This window comes from Aedes albopictus, chromosome 3, assembly GCF_035046485.1.
Source record: "Aedes albopictus strain Foshan chromosome 3, AalbF5, whole genome shotgun sequence".
Lineage (NCBI taxonomy): Eukaryota > Metazoa > Arthropoda > Insecta > Diptera > Culicidae > Aedes > Aedes albopictus.
In genome coordinates this window covers 76,459,917-76,477,125 of record NC_085138.1, presented here as the reverse complement: position 1 = coordinate 76,477,125, position 17,209 = coordinate 76,459,917, and the positions used below count along the sequence as shown (strand labels likewise).

At 40.1% G+C, this 17,209-nt stretch overlaps 1 protein-coding gene and 1 long non-coding RNA gene across 7 annotated transcripts in view; one reads left to right on the top strand and one right to left on the bottom strand.

The window, feature by feature from the left end:
- Positions 1–17,209, top strand: part of LOC109399758 (FMRFamide receptor) — a 728,822-nt gene that overhangs the window by 185,654 nt on the left and 525,959 nt on the right. The gene's annotated exons all lie outside the window — the stretch shown is intronic.
- Positions 12,797–15,645, bottom strand: LOC109416556 (uncharacterized). The gene is made up of 2 exons (XR_002131635.3): positions 13,231–15,645; positions 12,797–13,166 (listed from the first exon to the last, which is right to left on the bottom strand). It is a non-coding gene; the product is annotated as an uncharacterized LOC109416556 (long non-coding RNA).

Here is a 17,209-nt window from a genome sequence, read left to right as displayed (position 1 = left end):
CTCCAGGAGTTCATCTATAAGAAATCCTCCAGGAGTTCCTCTCTGGGGATTCAAAAGTTCCATCTGGAGATTTCTCAAGGAGTTCCGTCTGAGGATTCCTTCGGGAGTTAACTCTCTGGGGGTTCCTCAAGGAGTTCTCTCTAGGGATTTCCCCTGGAGTTCTCTCTAGGGATTTCCCCTGGAGTTTCTTCTGGGAATTCTTCCAGCAGTTCCCTCATGGAATTCCTCCAAAAGTTCCTTTTGCGAAATTCTCCAGGAGTTTCCTCTGGCGATTCCTCCAGAAGTTCTCCCTGGGAATTTGTTCTGGAGCTTCTTCCAGGAACTCCTGAAGAGGATTCCTTCAGGCGGATTCGTTCAGGAATTCCTTCAAGGATTCCTTCAAAGATTCCTTCAGAAATTCCTTCAGGGATTCCTTCAGAAATTACTTCAAGGATTTCTTCAATAATTCCTTCAGGGATTCCTTCAGGAATTGCTTCAAGGAATCCTTCAATAATTCCTTCAGAAATTCCTTCATGAATTCCTTTAAGGATTCCTTCAGGAATTCCTTCAAGGATTCCCTCAGGAATTCCTTCAAGGATTCCTTCAGGAATTCTTTTAAGGATTCCTTCAGGAATTCCTTCAAGGATTCCTTCAGGAATTCCTTCAACGATTCCTTCAGGAATTCCTTCAAGGATTCCTTCAGGAATTCCTTCAAGGATTCCTTCAGGAATTCCTTCAAGGATTCCTTCAGGAATTCCCCCAAGGATTCCTTCAGGAATTCATTCAAGGATTTCTTCAGAAATTCCTTCAAGGATTCCTTCAGGAATTCCTTCAAGGATTCCTTCAGGAATTCCTTCAAGGATTCCTTCAGAAATTCCTTCAAGGATTCCTTCAGGAATTCCTTCAAGGATTCCTTCAGGAATTCCTTCAAGGATTCCTTCAGGCATTCCTTCAAGGATTCCTTCAGGAATTCCTTCAAGGATTCCTTCAGGAATTCCTTCAAGGATTCCTTCAGGAATTCCTTCAAGGATTCCTTCAGGAATTCCTTCAAGGATTCCTTCAGGAATTCCTTCAAGGATTCCTTCAGGAATTCCTTCAAGGATTCCTTCAGGAATTCCTCCAAGGATTCCTTCAGGAATTCCTCCAAGGATTCCTTCAGGAATTCCTTCAAGGATTCCTTCAGAAATTCCTTCAAGGATTCCTTCAGAAATTCCTTCAAGGATTCCTTCAGGAATTCCTTCAAGGATTCCTTTAGGGATTCCTTCAAGGATTCCTTCAGAAATTCCTTCAAGGATTCCTTCATTGATTCCTTCAGGAATTCCTTCAAGGATTCCTTCAGGAATTCCTTCAAGGATTCCTTCAGGAATTCCTTCAAGGATTCCTTCAGGAATTCCTTCAAGGATTCCTTCAAAGATTCCTTCAAGGATTCCTTCAGGAATTCCTTTAAGGATTCCTTCAAGGATTCCTTCAGAAATTCCTTCAAGGATTCCTTCAGGAATTCCTTCAAGGATTCCTTCAGGAATTCCTTCAAGGATTCCTTCAGGAATTCCTTCAAGGATTCCTTCAGGGATTCCTTCAAGGATTCCTTCAGAAATTCCTTCAAGGATTCCTTCAATGATTCCTTCAGGAATTCCTTCAAGGATTCTTTCAGGAATTCCTTCAAGGATTCCTTCAAGGATTTCTTCAGAAATTCCTTCAAGGATTCCTTCAGGAATTCCTTCAAGGATTCCTCCAGGAATTCCTTCAAGGATTCCTTCAGTGATTCCTTCAAGGATTCCTTCAGGAATTCCTTCAAGGATTCCTTCAGGAATTCCTTCAAGGATTCCTTCAGGAATTCCTTCAAGGATTCCTTCAGGAATTCCTTCAAGGATTCCTTCAGGAATTCCTTCAAGGATTCCTTCAGGAATTCCTTCAAGGATTCCTTCAGGAATTCCTTCAAGGATTCTTTCAGGAATTCCTTCAAGGATTGCTTCAGGAATTCCTTCAAGGATTCCTTCAGGAATTCCTTCAAGGATTCCTTCAGAAATTCCTTCAAGGATTCCTTCAGGAATTCCTCCAAGGATTCCTTCAGGAATTCCTTCAAGGATTCCTTCAGGAATTCCTTCAAGGATTCCTTCAGAAATTCCTTCAAGGATTCCTTCAGGAATTCCTTCAAGGATTCCTTTAGGAATTCCTTCAAGGATTCCATCAGGAATTCCTTCAAGGATTCCTTCAGGGATTCCTTCAAGGATTCCTTCAGAAATTCCTTCAAGGATTCCTTCATTGATTCCTTCAGGAATTCCTTCAAGGATTCCTTCAGGAATTCCTTCAAGGATTCCTTCAGGAATTCCTTCAAAGATTCCTTCAGGAATTCCTTCAAGAATTCCTTCAAAGATTCCTTCAAGGATTCCTTCAGGAATTCCTTTAAGGATTCCTTCAAGGATTCCTTCAGAAATTCCTTCAAGGATTCCTTCAGGAATTCCTTCAAGGATTCCTTCAGGAATTCCTTCAAGGATTCCTTCAGGGATTCCTTCAAGGATTCCTTCAGAAATTCCTTCAAGGATTCCTTCAATGATTCCTTCAGGAATTCCTTCAAGGATTCCTTCAGGAATTCCTTCAAGGATTCCTTTAGGAATTCCTTCAAGGATTCCTTCAGGAATTCCTTCAAGGATTTCTTCAAAGATTCCTTCAAGGATTCCTTCAGGAATTCCTTTAAGGATTCCTTCAAGGATTCCTTCAGAAATTCCTTCAAGGATTCCTTCAGGAATTCCTTCAAGGATTCCTTCAGGAATTCCTTCAAGGATTCCTTCAGGAATTCCTTCAAGGATCCCTTTAGGAATTCCTTCAAGGATTCCTTTAGGAATTCTTTCAGGAATTCCTTCAAGGATTCCTTCAGGAATTCCTTCAAGGATTCCTTCAGAAATTCCTTCAAGGATTCCTTCAGGAATTCCTTCAAGGATTCCTTCAAGGATTTCTACAGGAATTCCTTCAAGGATTCCTTCAAGGATTCCTTCAGGAATTCCTTCAAGGATTCCTTCAAGGATTCCTTCAAAGATTCCTTCAAGGATTCCTTCAGGAATTCCTGAAGGAATTTCTGGAAGAATCCTTGAAAGAATTCCTGAAAGACTGCTTGATAGAATTCCTGAAAGAATCCTTAAAGGAGTTCCTGTAGGAATCCTTAAAGGAATTCCTGAAGGAATCCTTAAAGGAATTCCTGAAGGAATATTTATTATTTTTATAAATGTGTATTTTAACTTATGCTAATTTTACACTTCCCTGAAGGAATCCTTGAAGGAATTCCGGAAGGAATCATTGGAGGAATTCCGGAAGGAATCCTTGAAGGAATTCCGGAAGGAATCCTTGAAGGAATTCCGAAAGCAATCCTTGAAGGAATTCCTGAAGGAATCCTTGAAGGAATTCCTGAAGGAATCCTTGAAGGAATTTCTGAAGGAATCCTTGAAGGAATCCTAAAAGGAATTCCTGAAGAAATCCTTGAAGGAATTCCTGAAGGAATCCTTGAAGGAATTCCTGAAGGAATCCTTGAAGGAATTCCTGAAGGAATCCTTGAAGGAATTCCTAAAGGAATCCTTGAAGGAATTCCTAAAGGAATCCTTGAAGGAATTCCTAAAGGAATCCTTGAAGGAATTCCTAAAGGAATCCTTGAAGGAATTCCTAAAGGAATCCTTGAAGGAATTCTTGAAGGAATCCTTGAAGGAATTCCTGAAGGAATCCCTGAAGGAATCCTTGAAGAAATTTCTGAAGGAATCCTTGAAGGATTTCCTGAAGGAATCCTTGAAGGAATCTTTGAAGGAATCCTTGAAGGAATTCTTGAAGGCAGTTCCCTCTTGGGATTCCTCCGGGAAATCCTTCTGGAAAATTCTCCAGGAGTTTCCTCTGGGGCAGGGATGAGAAATGTACTGGAAAAAACGGTTACCGACTGTACATTTGACATTTTTCCACACGAACATCACAAGCCCAGCCAAACTCAAACTGTTCGAAAAATAAATGTCATAACATTTTTTTTTCCTGCAGCCTTCTTCCTCGAAACGGTTTTCAAGCACGAGAGCGCCAGTACTCGAGCACAACGACGACAAAAATTTCTGTCTCTCCCATTTTCGCATTTTTCTGAGTTTCAAACCGCTTCTAGACAAACTTCTTTACATGCATCACAAAGCTAGGAGTGTGCTCTAGCTATTTGTGCAAATAGATTTAAATTATTTATTAAAACAAGTGAGTTATTAGCAGTTGAAAATATTTGACATTTTTCGCAATCACCCGCCTCAGCATGACTGCTCATAAATGTTTTCGTGCGGAAGCGAAAACCATCAAGCGTCTGCTTGACTGCCGTCGGCGCGGCGTCTGATGGTATTGGTGCTGCCGTTGTTTTGTTTTTATTTTACTGCCAGTATCGTTGAACGGTAAACAGAAAAAAGTCTCATTCTCATGCCTGCTCTGGGGATTCCAACCAGGAGTTTCCTCTGGGGATTTCTCCAGAAGTGTTCTCTGGGGATTTCTTCCAGGGGTTCCACCTGGGGATTCCTGCAAAAGATCTACCTAGGGATTTCTCTACAATTTTCCTATGGGGATTACTATAGGAGTTTTATCTGGTGATTCTATCAGGAATTCTTTCGAGGGATTCCTCTAGGAGTTCCCTCTGGGGATTTCTCAAGGAATTTCATCTGTGGATTCCTCCAAAAGTTCCCTCTGGAAATTCTTTCAGAAGCTTCCTCTGGGGAATACTGCAGGTGTTCCTTCTGGGGATTCCTCCAGGAGTTCATCTATAAGAAATCCTGCAGGAGTTCCTCTCTGGGGATTCAAAAGTTCCATCTGGAGATTTCTCAAGGAGTTCCGTCTGAGGATTCCTTCGGGAGTTAACTCTCTGGGGGTTCCTCAAGGAGTTCTCTCTAGGGATTTCCCCTGGAGTTCTCTCTAGGGATTTCCCCTGGAGTTTCTTCTGGGAATTCTTCCAGCAGTTCCCTCATGGAATTCCTCCAAAAGTTCCTTTTGCGAAATTCTCCAGGAGTTTCCTCTGGCGATTCCTCCAGAAGTTCTCCCTGGGAATTTGTTCTGGAGCTTCTTCCAGGAACTCCTGAAGAGGATTCCTTCAGGCGGATTCGTTCAGGAATTCCTTCAAGGATTCCTTCAAAGATTCCTTCAGAAATTCCTTCAGGGATTCCTTCAGGAATTGCTTCAAGGATTTCTTCAATAATTCCTTCAGGAATTCCTTCAGGAATTGCTTCAAGGAATCCTTCAATAATTCCTTCAGAAATTCCTTCATGAATTCCTTTAAGGATTCCTTCAGGAATTCCATCAAGGATTCCCTCAGGAATTCCTTCAAGGATTCCTTCAGGAATTCCTTCAAGGATTCCTTCAGGAATTCCTTCAAGGATTCCTTCAGGAATTCCTTCAAGGATTCCTTCAGAAATTCCTTCAAGGATTCCTTCAATGATTCCTTCAGGAATTCCTTCAAGGATTCCTTCAGGAATTCCTTCAAGGATTCCTTCAAGGATTTCTTCAGAAATTCCTTCAAGGATTCCTTTAGGAATTCCTTCAAGGATTCCTTTAGGAATTCCTTCAAGGATTCCTTTAGGAATTCCTTCAAGGATTCCTTTAGGAATTCCTTCAAGGATTCCTTCAGGAATTCCTTCAAGGATTCCTTCAGGAATTCCTTCAAGGATTCCTTCAGGAATTCCTTCAAGGATTCCTTCAGGAATTCCTTCAATAATTCCTTCAGGAATTCCTTCAAGGATTCCTTCAGGAATTCCTTCAAGGATTCTTTCAGGAATTCCTTCAAGGATTCCTTCAGGAATTCCTTCAAGGATTCCTTCAGGAATTCCTTCAAGGATTCCTTCAGGAATTCCTTCAAGGATTCCTTCAGGAATTCCTTCAAGGATTCCTTCAGGAATTCCTTCAAGGATTCCTTCAGGAATTCCTTCAAGGATTCCTTCAGAAATTCCTTCAAGGATTCCTTCAGGAATTCCTCCAAGGATTCCTTCAGGAATTCCTTCAAGGATTACTTCAGAAATTTCTTCAAGGATTCCTTCAGGAATTCCTTCAAGGATTCCTTTAGGAATTCCTTCAAGGATTCCATCAGGAATTCCTTCAAGGATTCCTTCAGGGATTCCTTCAAGGATTCCTTCAGAAATTCCTTCAAGGATTCCTTCATTGATTCCTTCAGGAATTCCTTCAAGGATTCCTTCAGGAATTCCTTCAAGGATTCCTTCAGGAATTCCTTCAAGGATTCCTTCAGGAATTCCTTCAAGGATTCCTTCAGGAATTCCTTCAAGGATTCCTTCAAAGATTCCTTCAAGGATTCCTTCAAAGATTCCTTTAAGGATTCCTTCAGGAATTCCTTTAAGGATTCCTTCAAGGATTCCTTCAGAAATTCCTTCAAGGATTCCTTCAGGAATTCCTTCAAGGATTCCTTCAGGGATTCCTTCAAGGATTCCTTCAGAAATTCCTTCAAGGATTCCTTCAATGATTCCTTCAGGAATTCCTTCAAGGATTCCTTCAGGAATTCCTTCAAGGATTCCTTTAGGAATTCCTTCAAGGATTCCTTCAGGAATTCCTTCAAGGATTTCTTCAAAGATTCCTTCAAGGATTCCTTCAGGAATTCCTTTAAGGATTCCTTCAAGGATTCCTTCAGAAATTCCTTCAAGGATTCCTTCAGGAATTCCTTCAAGGATTCCTTCAGGAATTCCTTCAAGGATTCCTTCAGGAATTCCTTCAAGGATCCCTTTAGGAATTCCTTCAAGGATTCCTTTAGGAATTCTTTCAGGAATTCCTTCAAGGATTCCTTCAGGAATTCCTTCAAGGATTCCTTCAGAAATTCCTTCAAGGATTCCTTCAGGAATTCCTTCAAGGATTCCTTCAAGGATTTCTACAGGAATTCCTTCAAGGATTCCTTCAAGGATTCCTTCAGGAATTCCTTCAAGGATTCCTTCAAGGATTCCTTCAAAGATTCCTTCAAGGATTCCTTCAGGAATTCCTGAAGGAATTTCTGGAAGAATCCTTGAAAGAATTCCTGAAAGACTGCTTGATAGAATTCCTGAAAGAATCCTTAAAGGAGTTCCTGTAGGAATCCTTAAAGGAATTCCTGAAGGAATCCTTAAAGGAATTCCTGAAGGAATATTTATTATTTTTATAAATGAGTATTTTAACTTATGCTAATTTTACACTTCCCTGAAGGAATCCTTGAAGGAATTCCGGAAGGAATCCTTGGAGGAATTCCGGGAGGAATCCTTGAAGGAATTCCGGAAGGAATCCTTGAAGGAATTCCGAAAGCAATCCTTGAAGGAATTCCTGAAGGAATCCTTGAAGGAATTCCTGAAGGAATCCTTGAAGGAATTTCTGAAGGAATCCTTGAAGGAATCCTTAAAGGAATTCCTGAAGAAATCCTTGAAGGAATTCCTGAAGGAATCCTTGAAGGAATTCCTGAAGGAATCCTTGAAGGAATTCCTGAAGGAATCCTTGAAGGAATTCCTGAAGGAATCCTTGAAGGAATTCCTAAAGGAATCCTTGAAGGAATTTCTAAAGGAATCCTTGAAGGAATTCCTAAAGGAATCCTTGAAGGAATTCTTGAAGGAATCCTTGAAGGAATTCCTGAAGGAATCCCTGAAGGAATCCTTGAAGAAATTTCTGAAGGAATCCTTGAAGGATTTCCTGAAGGAATCCTTGAAGGAATCTTTGAAGGAATCCTTGAAGGAATTCTTGAAGGAATTCCTGAAGGAATCCTTGAAGGAATTCCTGAAGGAATCCTTGAAGGAATTCCTGAAGGAATCATTGAAGGAATCCTTGTAGGAATTTCTAAAGGAATCCTTGAAGGAATTCCCGAAGGAATCCTTGAAGGAATTCCGAAAGCAATCCTTGAAGGAATTCCTGAAGGAATCCTTGAAGGAATTCCTGAAGGAATCCTTGAAGGAATTCCTGAAGGAATCCTTGAAGGAATTCCTGAAGGAATCCTTGAAGGAATTCCGGAAGGAATCCTTGAAGGAATTCCTGAAGAAATCCTTGAAGGAATTCCTGAAGGAATCCTTGAAGGATTTCCTGAAGGAATCCTTGAAGGAATTTCTGAAGGAATCCTTGAAGGAATTCCTGAAGGAATCCTTGAAGGAATTTCTGAAGGAATCCTTGAAGGAATCCTTAAAGGAATTCCTGAAGAAATCCTTGAAGGAATTCCTGAAGGAATCCTTGAAGGAATTCCTGAAGGAATCCTTGAAGGAATTCCTGAAGGAATCCTTGAAGGAATTCTTGAAGGAATCCTTGAAGTAATTCCTGAAGGAATCCTTGAAGGAATTCCTGAAGGAATCCTTGAAGGAATTCCTGAAGGAATCCTTGAAGGAATTCCTAAAGGAATCCTTGAAGGAATTCCTAAAAGAATCCTTGAAGGAATTCTTGAAGGAATCCTTGAAGGAATTCCTGAAGGAATCCCTGAAGGAATCCTTGAAGAAATTTCTGAAGGAATCCTTGAAGGATTTCCTGAAGGAATCCTTGAAGGAATCTTTGAAGGAATCCTTAAAGGAATTCTTGAAGGAATTCCTGAAGGAATCCTTGAAGGAATCCTTGAAGGAATTCCTGAAGGAATCATTGAAGGAATCCTTGTAGGAATTTCTAAAGGAATCCTTGAAGGAATTCCGGAAGGAATCCTTGAAGGAATTCCGAAAGCAATCCTTGAAGGAATTCCTGAAGGAATCCTTGAAGGAATTCCTGAAGGAATCCTTGAAGGAATTCCTGAAGGAATCCTTGAAGGAATTCCTGAAGAAATCCTTGAAGGAATTCCTGAAGGAATCCTTGAAGGAATTTCTGAAGGAATCCTTGAAAAAATTCCAGAAGGAATCCTTGAAGGAATTCCTGAAGGAATCTTTGAAGGAATTCCTAAAGGAATCCTTGAAGGAATTCCTAAAGGAATCCTTGAAGGAATTCTTGAAGGAATCCTTGAAGGAATTTCTGAAGGATTCCTTAAAGGATTTCTTGAAGGAATCCTTGAAGGAATCTTTGAAGGAATCCTTGAAGGAATCCTTGAAGGAATTCCTGAAGGAATCCTTGAAGGAATCCTTGAAGGAATTCCTGAAGGAATCATTGAAGGAATCCTTGAAGGAATTTCTGATGGAATCCTTGAAGGAATTCCTGAAGGAATCCTTGAAGGGATTCCTGAAGGAATCCTTGAAGGGATTCCTGAAGGAATCCTTGAAGGGATTCCTGAAGGAATCCTTGAAGGGATTCCTGAAGGAATCCTTGAAGGGATTCCTGAAGGAATCCTTGAAGGGATTCCTGAAGGAATCCTTGAAGGGATTCCTGAAGGAATCCTTGAAGGGATTCCTGAAGGAATCCTTGAAGGGATTCCTGAAGGAATCCTTGAAGGGATTCCTGAAGGAATCCTTGAAGGGATTCCTGAAGGAATCCTTGAAGGGATTCCTGAAGGAATCCTTGAAGGGATTCCTGAAGAAATCCTTGAAGGGATTCCTGAAGGAATCCTTGAAGGGATTCCTGAAGGAATCCTTGAAGGGATTCCTGAAGGAATCCTTGAAGGGATTCCTGAAGGAATCCTTGAAGGGATTCCTGAAGGAATCCTTGAAGGGATTCCTGAAGGAATCCTTGAAGGGATTCCTGAAGAAATCCATGAAGGGATTCCTGAAGGAATCCTTGAAGGGATTCCTGAAGCAATCCTTGAAGGGATTCCTGAAGGAATCCTTGAAGGAATTCCGGAAGGAATCCTTGAAGGAATTCCGGAAGGAATCCTTGAAGGAATTCCGGAAGGAATCCTTGAAGGAATTCCGGAAGGAATCCTTGAAGGAATTCCGGAAGGAATCCTTGAAGGAATTCCGGAAGGAATCCTTGAAGGAATTCCGGAAGGAATCCTTGAAGGAATTCCGGAAGGAATCCTTGAAGGAATTCCGGATGGAATCCTTGAAGGAATTCCGGAAGGAATCCTTGAAGGAATTCCGGAAGGAATCCTTGAAGGAATTCCGGAAGGAATCCTTGAAGGAATTCCGGAAGGAATCCTTGAAGGAATTCCGGAAGGAATCCTTGAAGGAATTCCGGAAGGAATCCTTGAAGGAATTCCGGAAGGAATCCTTGAAGGAATTCCGGAAGGAATCCTTGAAGGAATTCCGGAAGGAATCCTTGAAGGAATTCCGGAAGGAATCCTTGAAGGAATTCCGGAAGGAATCCTTGAAGGAATTCCGGAAGGAATCCTTGAAGGAATTCCGGAAGGAATCCTTGAAGGAATTCCGGAAGGAATCCTTGAAGGAATTCCGGAAGGAATCCTTGAAGGAATTCCGGAAGGAATCCTTGAAGGAATTCCGGAAGGAATCCTTGAAGGAATTCCGGAAGGAATCCTTGAAGGAATTCCGGAAGGAATCCTTGAAGGAATTCCGGAAGGAATCCTTGAAGGAATTCCGGATGGAATCCTTGAAGGAATTCCGGAAGGAATCCTTGAAGGAATTCCGGAAGGAATCCTTGAAGGAATTCCGGAAGGAATCCTTGAAGGAATTCCGGAAGGAATCCTTGAAGGAATTCCGGAAGGAATCCTTGAAGGAATTCCGGAAGGAATCCTTGAAGGAATTCCGGAAGGAATCCTTGAAGGAATTCCGGAAGGAATCCTTGAAGGAATTCCGGAAGGAATCCTTGAAGGAATTCCGGAAGGAATCCTTGAAGGAATTCCGGAAGGAATCCTTGAAGGAATTCCGGAAGGAATCCTTGAAGGAATTCCGGAAGGAATCCTTGAAGGAATTCCGGAAGGAATCCTTGAAGGAATTCCGGAAGGAATCCTTGAAGGAATTCCGGAAGGAATCCTTGAAGGAATTCCGGAAGGAATCCTTGAAGGAATTCCGGAAGGAATCCTTGAAGGAATTCCGGAAGGAATCCTTGAAGGAATTCCGGAAGGAATCCTTGAAGGAATTCCGGAAGGAATCCTTGAAGGAATTCCGGAAGGAATCCTTGAAAGAATTCCGGAAGGAATCCTTGAAGGAATTCCGGATGGAATCCTTGAAGGAATTCCGGAAGGAATCCTTGAAGGAATTCCGGAAGGAATCCTTGAAGGAATTCCGGAAGGAATCCTTGAAGGAATTCCGGAAGGAATCCTTGAAGGAATTCCGGAAGGAATCCTTGAAGGAATTCCGGAAGGAATCCTTGAAGGAATTCCGGAAGGAATCCTTGAAGGAATTCCGGAAGGAATCCTTGAAGGAATTCCGGAAGGAATCCTTGAAGGAATTCCGGAAGGAATCCTTGAAGGAATTCCGGAAGGAATCCTTGAAGGAATTCCGGAAGGAATCCTTGAAGGAATTCCGGAAGGAATCCTTGAAGGAATTCCGGAAGGAATCCTTGAAGGAATTCCGGAAGGAATCCTTGAAGGAATTCCGGAAGGAATCCTTGAAGGAATTCCGGAAGGAATCCTTGAAGGAATTCCGGAAGGAATCCTTGAAGGAATTCCGGAAGGAATCCTTGAAGGAATTCCGGAAGGAATCCTTGAAGGAATTCCGGAAGGAATCCTTGAAGGAATTCCGGAAGGAATCCTTGAAGGAATTCCGGAAGGAATCCTTGAAGGAATTCCGGAAGGAATCCTTGAAGGAATTCCGGAAGGAATCCTTGAAGGAATTCCGGAAGGAATCCTTGAAGGAATTCCGGAAGGAATCCTTGAAGGAATTCCGGAAGGAATCCTTGAAGGAATTCCGGAAGGAATGCTTGAAAGAATTCTCCTAGTGTTTTTCCCGAGGATCTCCTGGAAAAATTCCCGAGAAACTTCTGAAGGAATTCCCGAGGAACTCCTAGAGCAATTTCTAGAAAACTACTGGAAAAAATCTCGAGGAACTCCTGAAAAAAATCTTTTAGAACTTTTGGAAAAAAAATCTCGAGGAACTTCCGGAGAACTCTTGTAGGAATTTCGAGGAACTCTTGGAAGAATTCCCGGGGAACCTTTGAAAAAGTCCCGAGGAGCTCCTAGAGAAATTCCCAAGGAACTCGTGAAAGAATTCCCGTGGAACTTCTGCAGAAATTTCCAAGGCAGTCCTGGAAGAATACTCGAGGATCTTCCAGAGGTATTTCCGGGGAACTCCTGGAGGAATTTTCGGAGAACTCCTGGAGGAATTCCCAGGGAACCTTAAAAAAATCCCGGGGAGCTTCTATAGAAATTCCTAAGGAACTCGTGGTTGAATTGCTGAGGAACTACTGGAAGTATTCTCGAGGAACTTCTGCAGAAATTCCCGAGGAACTCCTGGAGGAATTCTCGAGTCTCCCAGAGGTATTTCCGGGGAACTCCTGGAGGAATTCTCGAGGAACTCCTGGAGGTGTTTCAGGCGAACTCCTGGATGTATTTCCGGGGAACTTCTGGAGGAATTCCCGAGGAACTCCAGGATAAATTTCCGAGGAATTCCTGGAGGAATTTCTATTGCATTTCCGATGCAATACTGGAAGAATTTCCGAGGACCTCCTGGAGGTATTCTTAGGGATCATCTTGATGAATTCCTGAGAAACTCCTAGTGAAATTTCCATTGAACTTCTGGAAGAATTCCTGAGAAACTTATGGGCGAATTTTCGAAGATCTCCTGGTGGAATTTTCAAGGAAGTCCTAGAGGAAATCACGTGGAACTCCTGAAGCAATTCTGAAGTTTCCTGATGAAACTCCTGGAGGAATGTGCAGAGGGAAGTCCTTCAGAGAAAGTTCTAAATTAAATCAAAAACAAAAAGAGAAACACTTGAAAATTGTGGGTAGCTTGGGTAAATTTGTAGTAATTACTAGAAGAATCCTTGGAGAAATCACCGAATAAATCTTTGTACAAACTTAAGAAATTTTTGAAAATAACTGAAGGACATTCGGATTAAAAATTGGAATTTCTGGAGATATCAATTGTCAACAGTATAATACCAAGACAAATGGCTATAATTCAATAAATTATTTACCGTACTTCGTTCACAACATCAATATATCTTGAAATATCCGTTCAGATCAAATCATCCTTGAACCATTTCACTTAAAATTAAAAATAAGCAGGCGATAATCTTGGCTAGGATCAGTCTGGATCAGTAGGTAGATCAATTTTGGGTAGAGCTCTAGCATCATTTGGTCCAGCTCCGGATCAATGTGCTGATTTTGCTGTTGGGCGTCACGGTCACCATCGCATTAGGCGGCAGTTTCAGTTTCTCAACCACTCGATGATTGACCTTATTGAACCTCCATATCGACATCCGTGCATCATGCATCGACCGAAATGCTGTGGGAGAAACCAAGATCCGGGTTTATCGTCGGTTGATTTACGGGAAGATCGCACAACTTACCCGATGATTGTTTAGATAGAATTTCCAAATGTGGTTGCTGGCGCTTTGTATGGCAGAGGTAACCGGTGTCAGGTGAATGTCCACGGCGAATTTCATTTACCCTGGAGGAAGAATACACCTTCGTTGCATGTGCCAGTAAAAATACCTCCACAAATTATGGTAATTGCTGGTGACCGTATTGGAACTTTTGCCTCGTTCAGTGTCGCGGTAAATGCTGCCGATTCCTGGATTCCACTATTGCCGCTTCCCGAAATTAACACAATGGTTCCTTTTTTGTGGCGATGTTCCTACCCCAACCGAAACACTATCCGGATCTGCACATCCGCACCGACTTTCTCCGATATTACGAAAGATTATCACACAACTTGGTTTCTGATCCCGGTTTTTCTTGCGGTAGTAGCCGTTGTGGACGCGAAAAATGAAAAAAGATTATAAATAAAAACAAACTTTCTGGTTTGGCATTGCTGTCAAATCCGACAGGGTTGCCAGAAAATCGTCATTCGAGCAGCAAATTCGAGCAGTTGTATCGTGATATTCAGAATATCACGTTCGAGAAGGTGATATTGGAGGTGTCAAAAATGTATGGCAATATCACGTTCCAGAAACATGATATTGGCCTTGTATCACGAAAACCGCTTATATCATGATACAACGGCGTAGTCTGAACATAGCATAATACAATTAAATTTTGACAATTTATGGCTTATATAATGACCTCTGAAAAACGTGTGACTTAACTTGAAATTATTAACAAGAGAAAAAGTTATAACAATTTAATTCATTTTAGGATTTTTTAGTTAATTGGTCTATTTTAAATATGCATCCCATTACATTTTCAATTTATTGCCGGCTGTGTTGTTACTTTCCTTCAAAACATATTTATATTCAAGTCAATTAGAGGGAATTTATATGAACTATAATTAGCATCTTTAATTTTGAAACGATGTTAAAATTTTGTATAATTTGGTGTTTTATTAGAAAAATAATCTAATCGTTATAATTTCCTCCATGTTAAGAATTTTAAGTTAACCCTCTAATACCCAAATTTTTGATTTTGATCTAAATATCATTTTTCGTCATCTAAAATCGATTTAAATATGCTTTGGAAGACGATTCTTTTTAATTCTCGATTTCGTGAATTTCAGTTTTTGATTTTTCTAATTTTTATTTTTGAACATCCCCACACTTTAATATTTTTCCTGGAAGCCTATTTGGGGTACGGATTTTTCGAGATGAAAACATTTTGCGATTTTATGATTATTGTTGAAATATTTTTATTTTAAATTTTTTTCATAGAAAATTTTATTTTTCGTGTAATTTTAAGGAAAATAATTTAAGAGTGTATTCGATTCCCTTAAACTATTAAACTAGGGTAGAATGATTTGGGAAAAATTTAAAATATGTTAATTGTAGCGATTCAATACAAAATAAACAATGACTTCTAAAAGGTGACTTAAACATCAATTTTTCAATGATTTTTAAAAAATGTAAATACACTTTAATATACACCAAAAACCATTTTGAGATATACATAACAGTCCTAAATATCAGCCAAAAATATAAAAATTTTGATTCTCCACGTAGCAAAAATTATAAAAATGCTCAAACTATACCCCGTCTAAAGGCGGGATTGGGTATCAGAGGGTTAAGTCAAAAGTTTTCCATAGCCCATTATATAAGTCATAAATGGTCAAAATTTCATTGCATTCGGTTCATTGAATCCGGAGATATAACAGCTCAAAGTCAGCTGTCGGCTAATTATACCTTTTCCTAGACTCTTTATTACTTCGTGCAGAATAGCCCGATCTTTTTGACCACACAACTAGTTGATCTACTTACGGTGAACATTTGAGAATTTTTGATGCATTTTTCTAAAAGTTACAGCTAGTTGAATATTTTTTGGAAAGTGAAAATTTTGCCTGCCCAGATTATTTTGTCTATCCCCTGTAGTAGTAGCAAAACGACCTCGGACAACTTACCCATTTCTCTGATTCATTCTGCGGTTAGCGGATCACTACTAGTAACAGGTACCTGACGGAAGAAATTATGCATTCGAAATAGGTAGGCAGACAGGTCAGCATGGGCAACTAATTGCTCAACGACATGACCGAAGGACAGGGCAGACAGAAAGCGAAGAAAATGGGAAATTTGGTTTATCTGATACTTAATGAAACTAGAAGTAAACCCGAACTTCAGTTGTGCTAGAACCATCGTCGAAGAACGGCCACTGGTCCCAAATGGGACCAGTAGACCAACCTTTGTGCAGTTTAGTGGTCGCGATTACGCTTTTGCATAATTCAGTTACTGTCATGAAAAGTGGTTCACGTTTTAGATTGTTATACATGCATTAGTGAATGATCGCCCATGAAGTGACGAGTAAATTGAAAACATTCCCTGCCGTACATTATGTGGATTAAGTGTCGCAAACAATGAATGTGCATTAGGCCGTCCCTATTTTTGCAAAAGTTGGAAATGTTAAAAGTTCAATATTGCAAAACGATCGTTTTAGCTAAAAAACCATCATGCCAAAATTTGAAGTCCGTATCTCAAGGCTAAGTGGTCCCCCACGGGGCCTAAAGCTCTCAAAAATTGTATGGGATAAAAAAAATCATGAAATTTTTTCGACGAAAAACATACTCTATTCTACTAAAATCGGTGATTTTAGGACCCTAAAGGGCCAAAAATGTGCTCAGATTTGCGGTATCTCTTTTCGTTTCTGAGTTATTGACGAAAAACTACCTAAAATTGAACATTTTGATCATTTTTTGAGATCCCTCAGGGAACCTGTCATATTTTGTCCGATAACTCAAAAACGAAAAGAGATATCGCAATTCTGAGCACATTTTTGGCCCATTAGGGTCCTAAAATCACCGATTTTAGTAGAATAGAGTATTTTTTTCGTCGAAAAAATTTCATGATTTTTTTTATCCCATACAATTTTTGAGAACTTTAGGCCCCGTGGGGGACCACTTAGCCTTGAGATACGGACTTCAAATTTTGGCATGATGGTTTTTTAGCTAAAACGATCGTTTTGCAATATTGAACTTTTGACATTTCCAACTTTTGCAAAAATAGGGACGGCCTAATGTGCATAACATTATCGACAGTGTTGCTGAAACGTACTACAATTTAGGAATTGATGGAAGCTCTCATTACACCATAGAGTAAAGTGGGGCAAAAGTTCGAGTGGGGCAAGAGTTTCTTTTGAAGTTTTTGACCTCAATTTAAATTATTTCTTTCTGGTGTCAAGGTTGTTCGAACCCTTTTTGAAAAAGAGTCTTTCACTCAAAAAATTATGAAAATTGATCAATATTTCGAGAAGTTATGACAAAATGTTGGTTTTTGATCAAAAAATTGTAACATGCGATGGCCCTTCCAACGCATGAAATGAAATTTTAATGAAATCAAATTCGATATTTTATTTTGGGGCGTAACTAGGTATATTTTGAAGATGCTCTAGCATGTATAACTTTTTGCAAAAAAGATTTGAAAATCGTATTTTACACATAGTGGGGCAAAAGTTCGAATTGTGGGGCAAAAGTTCGAATCATGTGGCAACTTTAGATATAAACCTAAAATTCTGCAAAATGTACATATTATCTCTAAGAGTGGTGGAATTAGTGAGAAAATTCGATTAAAGTTGAAAAAAAAAGTTGTTTTATCTGAATTTGGCGGAAAACTACTAATTTTTGGTGTAGTAAATTTAACCCTGATATGGGTAAAATCCAAATCGAATTTTAATGTGTATTCCAGTTCTAACATCAAATATTAAGTGGTTTCAGGTATTCCTATTACCAAAGTGTCAAAATAGTGTGCTACGGTTAGCGAAATTCCACAAACACTAGATTCGAACTTTTGCCCCAGTGGTGGGGCAAGAGTTCGAATAAAACACACACACACAAAAAGTGTTGTAACTCAAAATTGAAAAGACATTTGGCGTAACTTTGTTCAGCAAAATTTTAGCTTAAGGATGGTAGAA